Below are 17,316 nucleotides of genomic sequence, written 5' to 3'. Positions count from 1 at the left end.
TATTAAAGCCTTGCAGAGAGAAAAATGTCCAAGTTAAAGGGCCTGATCCTCCCTTGTATCTCCCATTTGCTTCCTGCTGGTATGATCCCACCAACTCCAGCATAGCTGATTCCACTTCATGTGGGTGTAAGAGAGGGGTTAAACCAGAAAAGAAAAGAGTAATCAGGCCCCAAGAGAAATCTGCATAAGCTTCTCTTTCTTCACGTACACCCTACGCTGTGTTAACAAGGCAGTGGCAAGACACACGTTACAAGTGCCCAGCCTGGAGCGACTGCATTAAGCCAAGATGCTCCCGTCCACTAAGAAATACCCAGTTTAGTGCTGCTCTTCTGATCAGAAGCGGTTTTCACCACAAGTGCTGAGCACCAAGAAAAACCTCATTTAATCAACACGCTCTTTCAGAAAGCTCACACTGGACAGCAAACACTTAATTGCTAAGCTAGTTTATGTAGAAAATTAAAAGTCAGGACAGACCAAAACCTAATGCAGAAATCCATTAAACTTTCCTTCCTGCTGAATTGGGGTTTGTCTTTTTGCAGAAGAAGACAAAGTAGAAGCTCTTTTACTTTAAACCTTTTAAAGTCAGCAACTGAAAAAGTTGAGATCTATTGATAGCCCACACAAAACACCCCATCAGTCTCACCACACTCCAGAGAGACCCCTGCTTAAGCAAGCCAACGCCTCCCGGTTAAATCTATCCATGTACGAAGTTTCAGCACTGCATTCCTGCGAGCAACTCGGAGAGCATTATTACTGTCTCATGAGCAATGTGCCGACACACCTCAGCTAGGTAAAAGACAAGGTACTTACAACTCAGTCCAGGAGACCCTGGCTGATGCTCCCTCCAAGCTCTTCTCTTGACCAAGTTTCTCTGGCTACCGGGACGTGGGCATTCCTCCCTCTCCTTCTGGCTGTCTCTCTCCCTTCCCCCCCACTCTGAGGCAGTGCTGCTCCCATTAGAGGAATTAAAAGTGGTTGGTGCCATGCTAAATCTAACAAGCTCATTAGTATTCTTCCTGTGTGCTTCCTAGTGAACTCTCCCTATTCAAGCAGCTCTCTCTAGCTGAGGGGTCAGGCGGCTAATCATTAAATCAAACTAATGTCACCCTATCACAATCGGCCTAAGAGAAGGAGGGTTTATTATTTCAGTTTATGCTAAATAAACGGTTTTACAAACGGTCTCCAAGCAAGGTCAACAGCAGCTTCAATTACAAGACAAACTTAACAAGAGTTGCTATAAACCAAGTGCTCCATATTGACCTAAGCACAAGCTCGGCTCCGCATATTGCCACTAGCAGGATTGTACAGGAATGCATATTGTAAAATAAAGGAAAGGGTAATCTTTTCTTTGCCAGAATTTGTGACTGCACAGAGACTGCTCATTCACCTCTCCCCAACCAGCTTGCTGCTCAGCTCAATTCACCCCACACAAAGGCTGAAGACCAGACCTCAATGGACCGAGTGAAACATGTTCAAAACTAGGCTCTCTATTGTGACTGAATTTCTTAACATCTTTTCAAAAAGCGGAGAATGCCTTGAGGCTAAAGGAAGAAACAGGCTAATGGTGAATTGGGAATACTGAGCAAATTTCAGAGCCCTTTCCTCCTAGCTTTTGAGGTTGAAAGCAAGCTCTTTCCTTTCAAGTTTCAAAGTCCTTTTTCCTCCCGCAGTGTCACAGAAGGATTTGAAAAGAAGGTAATTGTGCTCACAGTCCCCCTGATCAGAGCTTACGTCCTATTTCTGGTATTTCAGAATACTTCTTGCAATAATGGTGCATATAGCTCAATCCCTTAACCGTCCTGCACTCTGCAATTGCTCATTAAATGAACAATTGCTGGTATAAAATGCCTTTTATGTTCAAGGTCTGGATATAAGATAAGCATTCTAGTACTCTAAATTTGGTTTACTAAGGAAACTCTCCATCATTAAATTACAAAACTGAAGTCAGAATATCAGTCTTTCCCAGAAAAGTAGCATTTTAGGTTGCTGTGAGGCAGAAGGAAAGGGGGGAGTGTGTGGAATGTAAAAAAAACTGACTACTTAGATTCTTAATAGAATAGATACCCAAGTAAGAAAGCAATTTCCCTTACTTAAGCTTAAGAAGGTCTGAGACTTGGTATTTGCTTCCTCAAAACAATGTAATACAGCAACCGCCACGCTCATCTGGACACAGGAATCTGCACCTTCCCTCGTACATACGCTGATCGCTACTCTCTGGCCACCTTAAAAGCAAAGCAGGAGGAAATACATCTGTAGGACTGTGCCTGCCTTTAAAAACAGTGCATGTTATAACCAAAGGTTTGGTTTGGGTGGGTACAGTAGTTTAAACTGGGCAGTCTTGGTCCCAAGTTTGTTATTTTCCTGCATCTGGAGCAACTGCACATGAAGTACACACTCTGGGAACACTAACAGATATGATGGACAATGCTCATAACTGGCTTTAAAAATAGACTCCAACCATATGAGAGGCTACAAAATCTGTTAGATAAGAAGTACAGTACTCACTTTATTTGCAATGCTTAAGCATACCTTATACAAGACTTTTGTGCTTATAAATAGCATACATTATCTGAGCTCACCACTGAGAACATATAGATTTATATTCCCATTTGTAATGGATTTTCAGCTTAGTTATTCTCCCATTACCATATGTATAGTATTTTCCAGGAACTGCTTTGTGACCTTTGGAATATGAATACACAGCTCTTTCCCGGGGTTTTTTGTTTGTTTGAGAAACCTGTTATATTCTTTTGTTTGTCATCTTTAACTTTCACTGGAAGAAAAAGGATTTATCAAGGAGGCAGAAAGCAGACCCAATCCCAACAATACCAACATAATACTCCGCACACCCCCATTATTTTCCACAAATGAGATAAGTTCTGTTGCTGCATCTACAGCACAACTCAATTCAGTCCATTTTTTTGGAAGTCCAGAAGAAGCCAGAACACAATGCATCAATGCAGCTTCCATGACTTACAGAGCCTGATCCTGCACTTCTCCAGGTCAATGGCAGAGCTCCCACCGACCTGGAGAAGACAAGATTGGGCCTGTACAGTGCTTGCACTGCTCTAATGCTAAGTCAGCAACGCATCGCTATCAGTAGAACATGCCTTGCAGCCCTCTGCAGCTGTGCACTTAACTTTTCCAAAACTTCTGGGGAACCTGCTAATGGTATGAAGCAGCTTAAAATTCAGGTAGGCTTCTTCAGACACCTACATCAGAGACAGCCTTGTTAGAAGCAATATCTTTACCTCAAATTATTGATCATCCCAATGAATTTACACTGCCTGGTGCCTCCCCAGCTGCTCCCAACTAAATGCAAGTGGTTGAATTTGAACGGCCTTCAGTGAAATTCTGTAAAGTAAAACTACCTTTAAAGTTTCGTACAAGCAAAGATCTACTGAACTGGGAGCCTGCATCTAGAAACGCCAGCATCAGACCTATAGGTAGATGCTAAAAACCTTGAGGTAAAAAGTAATCCTACTTGGGGAACACAACAGATAGCTGCAGACACACCTACACACAAGGGCACAGGGTGCTGCGGAAACCTCCTTGTCAGTTCCAAGACTCTCGCCCTCAGAAGGCATACAAGGAGAGCAGGAGCTCTCCTTGCCCCTTGCTACCTTGCACCTTATCCTGTATCTCCTTGATTATGCAGGACATGGGGAGAAAGAAAAAGCAGTACTATTTGGGTATATGCATGAAGTTACTGACCTGGTGCTCGAGACATCCCACTGACTTCAAGGACATTAGATCAAGCTGTGGAAGCTGCTTGCTGCGAACCAGATTCCCATGGTATCCTGTTGGCCAAGTTTGCCTAAAGCTGCCCAGTAGAGCATGAGCCCCTGCAATGCCCAACCCCAGCCCGTGGGAGCTGATGGAGGCACTGATTTTCAGCAACCACGAGGTCAGGCTCCAAAGAAGTGGGAGCCTCACTTCTGAATGAGCCCTCTCCCAGCCCGTTTCCACACAGGCTTTAAAATAACAAAAACAAACAATTTAAATCAAACCAGCTGAAAGCCCTTTTCTCCCTTCCCAAGTTCACGACTATGTGTTTCTACCATGGCAGACAGTTGATTACTGCACTGATACTTAACACCATGCACAAGCGCAGCCCCTAGCACTCTGTTTTAGGTGTTAGTGACAGCATTGACTGCTGCAGGAGAAACACTAAACCCTGCACCTAGGTACCGAGCAGGTCATGACTTTAAAGTTTACCTTCATGGAGCCTGCGAGGCCCAAATCCCGCTTGCTTTACTCATACCGTATTCCCAGGGATTCAGAGAAACTACTCCTGAAAGCAGAGCAAGAGGGATTCACATCCAGCATCTGAAGTGCTCCAACCCTTGGGCACAAATGGTATGTGCCTGCAAAACGTATTGGAGCTATTTGTTAGCATGTAGACATGCTGTATCATTAGCTTGATGAGAAAAGGACTCTTAGCACTGGAAGTGCTTTGTAGTTCCAGTGGACAAGAAAAAAAAAAGCAAGCCTTAATGCAGAGAACATTTGAAGGTAAAATTAATTGGCAAAATGAACATGTAGCATGTGATTTCCCCTTTTAAATTTGCAGAACTACAGGGCAGGCAAAACCATCTCCTTTTCTTGCTGTAGTAAATTGTTTTGATTTTGCTACTTGACGACTGGGAAACTCACTAGAAGAAAAAAAAACCTCTCTTGCAAGAACAATCTTACTTTCTCATTTCTCCCTTCAAACAAAGTGTTCCACCTTAAAATCCAGCAAAAGACTGCCAGTTACTGCACAACAGCCCCAGCAAACTACAACATTTGATCCACATCTGCTGATCAGGGCTAAAACTCAAGCTCTGCACTCTCAGAGTATCTCCAGGATATTCCCTTCTCCAACATCTAGCCTCTTCAAAGAGCCAAGAGGCTCAAACATAACTCAGAAGAAGCTGACTATGGACATCAGGATCTGACTACCAGCAACCATTCCTCAGAAGGGAAAAGCTTCTCGGCCTCTTGCAGAACACTCAAAAGGATCCTGATTTGAAAACATTATGAAGTTCCTTGCATTAGCCAGTTATTAGACTGTTAGTCACTGCTTACTTTGAGCAGGCTAATTAGTTACATCAAAGGCACTACAATAAATTCCCAGGAGGGTTTGGGGGGAGACTGTATTTCTCAACCATCTAATAGTGCATTTATGCCTAACCAAGGGTAACTGCCTCATTTCACTCAGACACTGGGGGACATATTCTGTGATGCTGCCACTTTCTACCAAGCCAGCAGCAACCCTGGGCCTTAGAGCTGTTTTACAAAGCTGTTTGTAGTCTGATATAAATTTGATTAGCCCCACTTAGAAGCCACAAGAGTGAAGGAGGTGTTATAAACCCTTCGGTGCACCATATCTCTTTAACATATATAGCCCAGGCACCTTGGCCTTGACAGAATAAACCAAGTTAACTTTAGTGTTGTATACAGTTTGCATTTCTTCCCTTTTTCTTTCCATAGGTTCAGACTACCAAGCACAATCACTGGCCAATCACTAAGTGGTCTGCAACAACCCAGAGCTACGACAACCCTTCAGAGTAGATGACAGAAAATCACCCATTTCATTACAAGATTTATTTATTGCTGCATCCTTTTGCACAGTTGCGGTAAGAGTCAGTGTTTCCATCACAGCCCTGTACCTCTGGCCTCCCAAGCACACCAGTTTAAAACTAAGTTATGGGTTACTCCGCCCTGATTTATGGTGGCTGCAATCTCAGCTGTGAACAATGATTTCATCAAGGGCCAAAATCTGAATGGCCTATAAAGCTTTTCATCTACAGATGTATATGTATTTCTCTATACACAGAAGTATACACATGTGGCCACAGCATTCACACATTCAACTCCACCTTACATTCCATGAAATTCAACCAATTGCAAAGGAAGCTCTGTGTGACACACGGATGTCTGCGTGTAAGTGTCCACACAGGGATGCTGGATACCTGAACACATAAATGAGACTTTTCACATTCCTCACCTATAGTCTAAATAATTCAGGAGAAGGCGGCTGCAAAAAAAAATGCAAGACTTAACAGGAAAGGATGTTTTCAAGCAAATTAAAAACATCCCCAGAAAACTCTCAAGTCGTGTATGCCAAAGGATTTGATGCTCTGAATGAGCTTCTGGACTAAGTGCATTAGTTAGAAACTGCAGAGACACTAATGCACAGGTATCTTCAAATACTCCTTTTATCAACACTGCTCCTTCAAGAATGTGGTATCCTGAGAACCCCAAACCTGACACCATCTGTTTAACTACTAAGCAGATGCAGTAAGTGTTGAAGTTCAGAGGCTGTCTTCCCTACCTGGAGACACCCCCTTTAAAAAAAGAGGAAAGTCTCTCCTTAGGCTTTAACAAGTGCTTGACCAACCTAGTTTTTCCCCATCCAATCACTTTCTTCTCAGTATTTTTCACTAAAGAGGATGCACAGGCTCTGGCAGAGATGCACACTGCCCTACCACCTTCGCATTCCCATCATCACAAGTACTACTGCCAGCCGCAAGCAGTGCCTCTCTCCTCCCTTCTTCACTTTCACTGCACACTTCTGGTCAGGCTTTCCAACCTCTGGCTGAGTCTGCCAGCCTCTCCTGCTGTATTTGAGAGAGGCAAGAAAGCCTGAAGAACATCACCTTTTTCCAGCTTCTCAACACAACCCCACAGCAGAAGGAGCTGCACACCAAACACACATCACTTTATGGATGAAACCAAATAACAGTTAATACTTTCTGTTGAGCAAAACTGGCTTTGAGACTTCAGTTTGACTACTTCTGCATTTGTCTTTCTAACTTTAATGCTATACAACAGGTTTTAGAAGACACTGGAATACTGCCACAAGCTTTTAACAATCAACCACATGCAGGTACTTAAGTGCTTATAACTGTCTTAAGCAATATTACAGATTTCCATGGATCATTGCACAATGGGCACCTGAGATAAGACAGACAGGCAAGTTAGAAAAGCACTCACATGTTCAGAAAGCAAGAGTCAGAACAATTTCATTAGAACAGCAGCCTCTCTTCCTGCACTACCAGCCGTGGCAGCTCAAAAAGAGAATTCTTAACTTGTTAATCATGTTTTGATGGCTTCGTCCATGCACAATCTGGCAAAAGGAGATTTCAATGTTTCCTTCTTAGTTTTTCCTTCTTATTTTTGGCTACCTAGATTTTCATGCAGCATTCATTTCATAGAAAAATAAACTAAGCTTCATCCCCCCCCCGAACACAAATTAAATAAGCACAATTTGCATGGGAAGGAGGTTGGGGAAGGAAAAGGGAACCACCTGAAAAGGTCACTTGGCTATGTACAAACAAGCAAACCAAAAAAATAGCTCACTGCACACTGCCCAGGAGTATAATCACTTCTGTGTGCTGAGAAAGAATGCAGAACTGTAGCCAGTAAAGAAGGATCCATTCCAATCCAGAAAGTATTCCAACAACAAAAGAGAATTAGCAAATTTTACTGGAAAAGGAGCCTATTTTTAAAGGCAGACTAAGGCTCAAACATACTGCTACGAATTCCAAGCGTGCCACTGACTTTTTCCCGTCATGGAAGAATCAAAACTAAAAGCCATTTTCCTCCATTTCTGTTAATAAGTTGTGTGATAAAAAGGTGCAGCAACACTGCATTGAACAAAAGTGAGGCAAAACCCCCAAAACTGATGTCAGAAAAGGCGCTTCTTTGTGAAAAACAAAGACCACATTTTTTAACGGAAAGCTCAGCCTCCATGCGCATGTCACACACAGCTGTCATGACAGACTGAACCTCCAAGCTCTTGCACAAATAAAAGTGTTATGGGAGAATTCACAGTGGGCTCTGGGCTTGAAGATCTTTCTGCTCCTTAGATCTCACCCTGGTCCTCCATGAGCCACTTCTCACAACTTTGTCTTCTTCACTCACCAAGTGGGTAAAATACCAGTAACTGATTTCCTAAGAGAAGAAGCATTTTTATATAGCAAATAAGCACAGCAATGATGGAAGGATTCAAAGTCCATTTGACTTATATACAGAAACATCGTTAGATCTGAAAGCAGAATGTGTTGAACAGCCAACCCGAAGCTGCCCTACAAATCACCCAGTACATTAAATGTTCCAATTCTGCGGAACACAGCGTGCCTGCCATTCTATTACATAAAATAGTTGTCCACAACTTGCACAACTTCTCCACAAATACATTGACTAATAACTGTTTACCTCGTCTCTCAGCAGGGAAGGAAAAGGAAGAAACAAAGAGACAGAACATCAGAAGAAACAAATCAACCTTTAAAGTGTTACTGCCTCGAATTCATGATGCCCACCCCATTCAACCCTCCTGCCTATTAGATCATTAGCAGAGAAATCTCACCCAACACACACTGTTTCCTCCTCTTCATCTATAAACTACCTTAAGTTCTGAATGATGGCTGCCTGAAAAGAACTGAGTAATAGCAGTGGATTTGATTTACTAGTGCCCACTACAGACTGTTAAGCGAAGCTTATTTCCAAAGAGGGGCCATGTTCTTTCCTCCCCAGCGCAGGACAAAAGGTTCATCTTGCCATAAGAACCCATTTTTTGCCTTTACAGAGAAAGCATAGTCTGAAACTGTAATACAGATCTCTCATCATACTGCCTCATCTTTCATATTAAGAATAATACTTCTATGCTAGTCTCATTTTTGGACTACCTTTACCACCAGCCTTCTAAAAAACAGCAGAAGATAACTTGTAGCCCAAACACATTAAGGTACTTGTACAGTTATTCATGACAGGGTTGTCAACTGTGCCACTTGTTGTATTAACATATCCTCCTTACCACAGAGTATGAGATTTAACACATCTGTTCTATAAAATTCAATTAGCCTTTTTAGATGCACCACAATTGCAACATCAAAACCAGCCAGCTGTAAAGAAGAAATTCCCATCAGGAAATGCTGGAGTTTCATGGCAAAAAGACTGACAGTGCACAGCCTTCTCACAGCAGAATACATACTAGGCTTGCTTATTGCAACTCCTTTCTAAAGACTAGAAAGGAAATTCTTTTCCAGAGCAGTAAGGTTACCACCATCAGCTGCACTGAACTACGTACTTCCCTCCTTTTGGGTCTTATCTTCAAAAATCACGGAAACAAAGATGTAAACTTGGACATTAAAGAGTGTTAACATCAAAGTACATGTGCTACTTTTGATATTAACCAAAGCCTGGAACCAGCAATCTAACTGGCACAAATCAAGGGTGTCTATGTAATTTCAGAAACAGCTGAACCGAGCTCTCTGCCACAGCCTGCATTTGCTCACCGACTCTTCAAAGCACAGTGTTGCTGTATGTTTTCACAACGAGCTGCACATCAAGCAAGCAGGAATCCCAAGTTCACTTCCTGGCATCTTCACAATTCATCTCTCCACATTTCTGAGCACATGAAGCCTTCTATCTGTTTCTGTTCCTTTAACAATTATTTTAATTATTAAATGTTAGCATCGACATCCAGAGCAATTCCCTCACACTGGGGCAAACCATGGCATGTGTAACATCACTGCCCTTTCTTTGGCTTACATGAAAATTACTGTGTACCTCAAGTTAAGTGGAAAAAAGACTATACAAATGCATGAATAAATTATGTAAACAGCTGCAATAATACACTTGAACGTTATCTTGCCTATCTCCCTCCATCCTCCCCCCATCCCACCACACATCACCACATGTATCACTCCTGTCTGAGTCTGCATACCCCAACACAGCTTCAGATTTTCCCCTCAAAAGAGTCAAGTAAAAAAGAATGTTTATTCTCTCCTAACCTTCACCATTTTTAGTTAAAACCCGGGGGTTTGACAGCATTCCCAGACACCTCCCCTTGCTCTCCAAGACAGTTCCAATGCCATCTTCACAACCTGCATCCAGATTTCTCTGGGCTTGAATTTAAAACCATGGCTGTACAAAAGGCCAGCTAACACACTCAAGCAAGCATGACTCCTGTAGAAAAGACAGTGCAAAACATGCAGGTAAATGGCTGGACAACACTTTGATTTTAAAACTTTTCCTTATGCTTTAACTTACCAGCTTAGCTCACAGTGAAGTCTATGCAAGACTCAGAATGTTGGCTCAACAAGATGTCATACATCTTTAGCCAGGACAACACATTACAGCTTCAACTAGTGTAGCTTATGGCACCTTGAGTTACAAATGTAAACTGCAGTGTAAATGTTTCCAAAGGAAACAAAACTAAATGGCAGCTATCAAGGGAAGGCAGAAAGTTTGGTATCAACTCTCCATAGCTTTCAAACCCAGTGATCAGATTAAACCATTTTTGTCTGAGGCACAAGTTTCTGTACAAATTTCTTACAAACAACAAGCCAAGAAATAAACAGCCAGGTGGAAGAGATGCTCTATATCAGCCCCTCTAAGGTCGCAGAATGGTTTCTCTTCATTATACAAGGAAGTATTTAAGAAGCAAGGTGCAATAAGACCCCACAAGGAGAAAAATCATTCAGAGCCAGCATCTTGTTAGACACCAGAGAATCAAGACACAAAGCTATGCCCTGGTGGGAATTCCCAGGATGGTCCATTCCTGCTCCAAGCAGCTTTGTCTTTTGAACAGAGCTGCTGATTGGGGATGTGACCCAGAGCAAGTTTCTAGGCTAAATCTTCTAACTTACAGCACCAGCATGCAACAGATTCACTGCTGTAGTGCGCAGAACCACAGGTATCTGGATGATTAAGATGCCCATAGCATTATAGCAAGTTACTGAGTACTCTGAGGACAGCAGGCTGTCTTCCACGGTGCCCCTCAACCACCGAGGAAGAGAATACACAGGAATGTGTTTGTATACCAAACGGCCTTGTCAGCCTCTCCCAAAACTATACAGACATAAAGATGGAGACTGACCACAGAGTCTGTTTTGCCAGGCTGACCACACAATCCATCACAAACCATAAACTGAGACAACTATGCATTCTCTTCTCAACTCCTCCACAAGACAAGACCACTATTCACTTCAGTGGAAGTTACAAGCAGGAAACAACGGCAGGACCAGTCCCAAAGGAAGCTGGGAACAAATTGCACCTTAAACCAATAAAATACCTGCAGCCCAGCAAGTTGTCTCATTACTGAGTCACTAATTAAAGTTTTAATGGAACACAAGGAGGTTTCTAAATCATTAGTCAACAGAACATAGCGTCAGCAGTATGGCTGAAGAGGGGGATAGAGAAAAATCAACCGGCACTGCTTAATCACCTAGGACTGTGTCCCACAGCTACTCATCTGAGAAGCACCAAGTAGGAAAGTCCATTACATGATTGCAGCTTCCTACTCTGTAGCAGTAGGTCATTAATTTATCCTCCTTCTTCCCAAACTGTAACATTCTACTTGTAAGGACTTGAGAGTAGGCAAGCATTTTACCACAAAACAAAGCTATCATACACTGTTCATAAAGCATTACACATCTATGCACACACAAAGCTATTAGAGTATAAATAATACAAGAGAATATCTGAGAGTAATGTCAAACCTGTAAAGGACAGACATGAGAAAACCAAGATTGCCTGTGCACCAGTCATGGCCTCCCATGTGGACTACATTCCACTTCAAGACACATACAAAGTCAAGTGAAGGGGCTCTCCCTCTCTGCTCTGCTGGGACCCCCCTGCAGTCCTGATCCAGCTCTGGGGCAGCAACACAGGAGGGACGTGGAGCTGTTGGAGTGAGTCCAGAGGAAGGCCATGGAGATGCTGCGAGGGCTGGAGCAGCTCTGCTCTGGAGCCAGGCTGAGAGAGCTGGGCTGGTTCAGCCTGGAGAAGAGAAGGCTCCTTAAGGGGAGACCTTAGAGCAGCTCCAGTGCCTAAAGGGGCTACAAGAAACCTGGAGAAGGGCTTTGGACAAGGGCCTGTAGGGACAGGACAAGGGGAACGGCTTTCACCTGACAGAGGGGAGATTGAGATGAGCTCTTAGGCAGAAATCCTTCCCTGTGAGGGTGCTGAGGCACTGGCACAGGTTGCCCAGAGAAGCTGTGGCTGCCCCATCCCTGGCAGTGTTCAAGGCCAGGTTGGACACAGGGGCTAGGAGCAACCTGGTCTGGTGGAAGGTGTCCCTGCTCGTGGCAGGGGGGTGGAATGAGCCTTAAGGTCGTTTCCAACACAAACCAGTCTGTGACTCAATGACAACACAGCACTTCTGCTCTGCCAGACCCCAGCTTCATCCAGTGCACAGGGTGGGTTTATTAAGGTGCTTGTCACTACCTGGTTCTCCTCTCTGAGTTCAGATGTGGCCCCTGTGCTCCATGTGCTGCACTTCAGTGAAGCCCAGCTCTCCAGATAGAATTATTAATTGCCTCCTGGGCTTTCTGTGGCACTCATCACAATAATATCCAAATGCCTCATTAATATTAACAAAATGTATTTTACAACAGTTCTGCAAGATGAAAAGATGGTTTTACCCACTACGGAGACTACCCATTCAGCATCCCTAGCTGTAAGTGCCCAGTATAAAGAAAACCCATATTCTGGGGCATTTAGCATCAGATCTACTTTATACATTTTGTGTTTAAGAGTTATCTATGATTGCATTTGTTGGCATGCACACCTTTTTGAAGGCCAGCTGCAAGTCACACAGTAAGAAAACCAGAAACACACCGTATATTGATGGTGGTGACCACCCCCAAGCAGTCACCATTCTAGGTGTGCTGTAATTAACAACACCACAAAAGCTCCCATGTATCTGCACTTTGGCCATTAACGTGTTCAAAAAGGCAGGAGTTGTACCTGAAGATGTCCTCACTTCTGGAGCGCTTCTACAAAGTCGCTCTCCTTAAGCAGGTTTTTTTTTTCCATCTAAAAGGTGATCTAGGCCTGTAACATCACCTTTTATAGTAGCAGAAGGATACTCTCTTCTACTTGGTTTAAACTCAAACAGAGGAAGTTCAGGTTAGATATAAGGAAGAGGTTCTTTATTGGTGAGGTACTGGAACGGGTTGCCCAGGGAAGTTGTAAATGCTCCATCCCTGGTGGTGTTCAAGGCCAGGTTGGACAGAGTCTTGGGTGACATGATCTAGGGTGAGGTGTCCCTGCCCGTGGCAGGGGGGTTGGAACTTGATGATCTGAAGGTCCTTTCCTGAAAGACCATTCTATGATTTTAATAACAAAATTTATAGTCAGCAAGACCTCCAGCTCCATGTCAATGCAGCAAAAGTTGGCCAAGGGGGTGATGGGCTATGATAAGAAAAGTATGTGCAGAAAGAAATATTATAGTCACATGTCCTGTTTCTTCAGGCCATCACACTAGGAAGGGATAACTGCATATGATCTTCTAATTAAAGACTGTATTATAATGCATAGGCAGACAGAATTCCATGTTGACATTCCTGATATAAACAATATTCCTTGAATTTAATGACTTGCATGAAGCTTTTATTTAGTACAAAAAAGCAACAAAGAAAAAAAACAGAACAGAAAGCTGAATGCAGCAGCTATAAGAAATGGGTGCTTTTGGTTCAACCTGAGCCCTCTGAAAAGCTGAGCAAACAGAACACCTTGTAAGCTCTGTACCCCCCCTCCCAAGACATCCACAGCAGAACACAACAGACAGCTTGTCAAGGGTTCACAGACAGCTGGTGATAACAGCAAGTTCTGCATCTTAAGTCCCACCCCAGGCTTTGAAGAGGAAGGTTGCTCTAGTGAGAGCAAGCTTGCTGCTGCTTCCACTGAACTGTACTTCTGCTCCATCTTTCACCTTGCTATTTTGAAACTGCTGCATCTTCCCCATTACTGTCTCCTCCCCCCAGTCCAATTTGCTATACCAACCCTGCTCTCCACAAGCCTCTCATCTCTGACCCATTCTCTTCAGTCAATATACAGTAACCATAAAATCTAAGCTCTTCATCCTATTCCTTGTGGGAAGAATCTCCTTGCTCAGCTGTTCCCATTTTCTCCCTCAGATTTTTTTCTCTTAATCTTCAGTCGTGCATGCCAGTCAGTGTGCCCTGTTCCTGATGACTGCCCATCTTTCTCCCCAGTTCCCACATTCAATCTCAGCACGCTGTGCTTGGGCTCCTTTCTTCAGCTTCTCTTTATGGACTCTTTTCTCTCTTGCCCCTTTCTCCCTTCTGAGAGGACTCCCACTCTCCATCACACATTCAATTAAAACTTCCCCCATCATTCTCAGTATCAAATCCTGAACTAGCCCAGGAAAAGAGGCAGTGCTGTCTTTCACATGGTATTCAGAACAGTGGGGATCATGCAGGATCTTCTTCAGTTTCCTCTTGCTTGTCCTTAGCACTGCATTTTCTTTGGTACAGCTGGCTCATAACAATGAGATAAAACACATACCCGAGGTCCACTTGCATCCTTTGCAGGAGGAAGGGAGGTAATATGTGGGGAGTAATGATCCCTGCAACTTTCACCACTTGCAGTTAAGTCTTTGGAAGCTGAGAAATGCCAGTTCATGCCATCAGAGCAATGAAGTAGGATCCATCTCACCTAGCTCTAATACAATCTAGTTGCCTAAGCTCTTTATCATTAGCTGAGAAAGACTGAATCACTGTCTGGAGATGTCTAACTCAAAACATTCTTCAGATGGACATCACCGATCACCCAGATGATTAACACCAGTTAGACATCTACTTTTCAGAAAGATAAACAGATAAGGTGAATCCACTTCCCAACTTTTAGAAATACAGGGAATGCAAAGAATTCTTTGCCATTCAGTAGTAGTATGTGCATCCAATCTTCAATTTACTTATGCGACTGTTTGGTCCAATTTAATCTTTCAAGAGTTAAAGCAGCCAAACTGAAAGTTACAAAATTCAGTCTCTATTTTCCTTACAGCAACCAAATATTGCAGGGGGATTTGAAGAGCAGTGAATAACTATCACTTTCAAATAATGCACCTGATCTGTACTGGGAAAACTTAAGTCCCAGTGATGTATGCAGTTGCTTGGGACAGACCAGATCACCTTCTCACTGGCTAGATAAGTTAGCCAGGGCAAGCAATTCCAAAGCTCGAACTGGAACACTGAAACAGCAACCAAACAATATCACTCCTCTAAGTGAATAAACTGCCTTATCTCAATTATCTTAATCAAATATATGGTCTAACCTTTTGTAATAAGGTACCCTCAGCTACAGTAAGCTGAAAGATAGCATAGCCGTATCTTTTAAAATCTAAGGAGAACACCAAATATTTTTAACCTTATGATCAGTAAGGCTATGATAGACATTTCAGGACTGGTAGATACCTCCATTCCCAAAAACATCCCTTGGGTCAGATGTCTTACTTCAGAGACACCTCGCTGTAGACATCCGGGTGCCTGAGATGCAATGGTATGAATGCAAACAAGACCGTTGTATCAGTGAATCACTCCAACTTTCAGTCTCCTCAAATGGGACACCTGGGAGCCAAGGCCTAAAACAATATGGACTTCAGCATCACTGAGAAATTGCAGCCATGATTTACTGATCCACACTGGCTTTAGCAACTGCATTTCAAACCCCTGTGTCCTAGTGAGCAACTGATATTAATCTATGCCTGTGCAGAAGACTAGAGACCAAGATCTGAGTGTTGTGCAGCCAGTTACTTGTCTTGACACTTTCTTCATCCACCTGCCTGGTACTGGTTTTGACTGCTCAGGCTATAAGCTCTCCACAGCAGGAGTTGCCTGTTATCAGATATACATCCACAACTGAGCAAAGTGAGGCCTCCCAGAATGGGTCCTTCAGGGGCACCACAGAAAAATGTTTTTCAGGCTGCACAATTTGAGGCTCTATGAGGTCTACTGGAGAGCCTATATTTAAACATGTTACCCAAAATACATACAGTCACCTCTACAAAAGACAGTGAGATGGCCATTAAGTGCAAACATGGTCAGGTCTCAATCATGGTGGAGTCTCACAAATGAAATGCAAGAAATTCTCCCTTTTTCATCATGTTTAAAATAATCTCTTGAATGCAACACTCAATATTCACCATTCCCTTCCAATTTTCATTGGATGTGCCTTGCCTCACTGCTGCAGAGGCAGTCTGCCTGGAAAGCAAAAGGTCATACTTTCAAGTATTTCCCTCTGCCTCCATCACTGTTACCTCCAATAGTGAATGAGGAAAATCACTTCAGTTGGAGTCTGTCTGGTACCACTAGTCTCCTGATTCCATGAAGAAGAAAAGCACATGTACCCTATCTGGCTGCAAACTCTTAAATCCAGCATCCAGTGAAGACAGATGAACTGTACAGTACAATTAACCGTCACTGTTCTCAGTTGAGTTATTGAAGCTGTGGAGTAATTAAACCTCATCTTGCCTTTTCTTTTTACACAGTCAGGACAATCTCCACGTTAGAGGAACAAAAGTAGAAATAAGAGGCAGGAGAAAACCCCTCTAGAATTCTTTACTTGCAGAGCTTCATTTCAGATGGCTTTGAACAGAGCACACAAAATCATGGAAGCTCTGCTTTGGGTGCTTGCAAATAAGACAAAGGGTAACCCTATAATTCATGAAACATTCCCAAGCATGTGTGTGTGTGTGTGTGTGTAGCTGGTACAGATTTAGATTTCATCTTTTGAATTTTAACTCACACTGCCAAGATGTTTCATTTCAAACTTGGAGGAAGCTGTATTTCCCATTGAGGAATAATACGTTTTAGAACACTGTTACCATCTCCTAACAGCTAACAAATCTGGGGAGGAAAATCAACCACAGAACAAAATTGGGACAAGGGGATTGTTAAAGAAAAAATACTTCTCCCTTCAGCTCTACAAAGAGATCACAGAACAGTTCTTTACTCAAACCAGATTGTAGATGCTTCCTTCCGTGCACACTACATATGGCTTGCATCTAGTTTTTCTTTAAAAGAGTTACACTTCTTCCTGTTAGTAAACATATCAAGACTTCTATGAGAACTAACAACAACAAAACTCTTCTTGTTTTTAATAACAAGAGTATTTCAAATAGGATATAATTTCTGTGACCATATGCATAAACAGAATGGCTTCATAAGAGCTAACAGCTAAAAATGCAGCCTTACATAAACTTGGTGAAATCTATTCATTTTTACACATCCAGCAGTTGAGGAACTCCATCTAGCACAAAAGTACTTTAACAAAGACTTACTTTAACTTGACAAGAATACCTGTGTTACCTCTTCATGCTTACTTTCCCACCTTTCTCCTTATTCCACTTTTCTCTTTTATTCACCACCCCTTTCTTACTCGCCTTTTTTTCTCCTTATCAAAAAGTCACTGCTGAGTAAAATATAAAAGGCAAGCAAATAATTCCTTCCCACTGCCCTATCACCCTTTCCTATGCCATCCTGAAGGCAATACAGTCCTTTAGAAATAAAAGTTGGTAGA

General features: G+C 42.7%; 1 protein-coding gene across 7 annotated transcripts in view; it reads right to left on the bottom strand.

Moving 5' to 3' along the window:
- GLI3 (GLI family zinc finger 3) overlaps positions 1 to 17,316 on the bottom strand; it is a 209,277-nt gene that overhangs the window by 146,054 nt on the left and 45,907 nt on the right. Inside the window, exon 1 of one of the 7 annotated variants that reach the window (XM_061464661.1) lies at positions 811 to 1,723. The exons of the other annotated variants lie outside the window; for them this stretch is intronic. The gene's annotated coding sequence lies outside the window, so the exon portion shown is untranslated. Of the gene's footprint in view, positions 1 to 810; positions 1,724 to 17,316 lie in introns of those variants that run through there. 7 annotated transcript variants of the gene reach the window in all.

The sequence above is a fragment of the Pezoporus flaviventris genome, unplaced genomic scaffold (genome assembly GCF_033815535.1).
Source record: "Pezoporus flaviventris isolate CSIRO_AGI_PZ_B2104156 unplaced genomic scaffold, CSIRO_AGI_Pfla_v1 ptg000037l, whole genome shotgun sequence".
NCBI lineage: Eukaryota > Metazoa > Chordata > Aves > Psittaciformes > Psittacidae > Pezoporus > Pezoporus flaviventris.
Note: the sequence above shows the minus strand (reverse complement) of the source record. Positions and strands in the feature narration are given on the sequence as shown.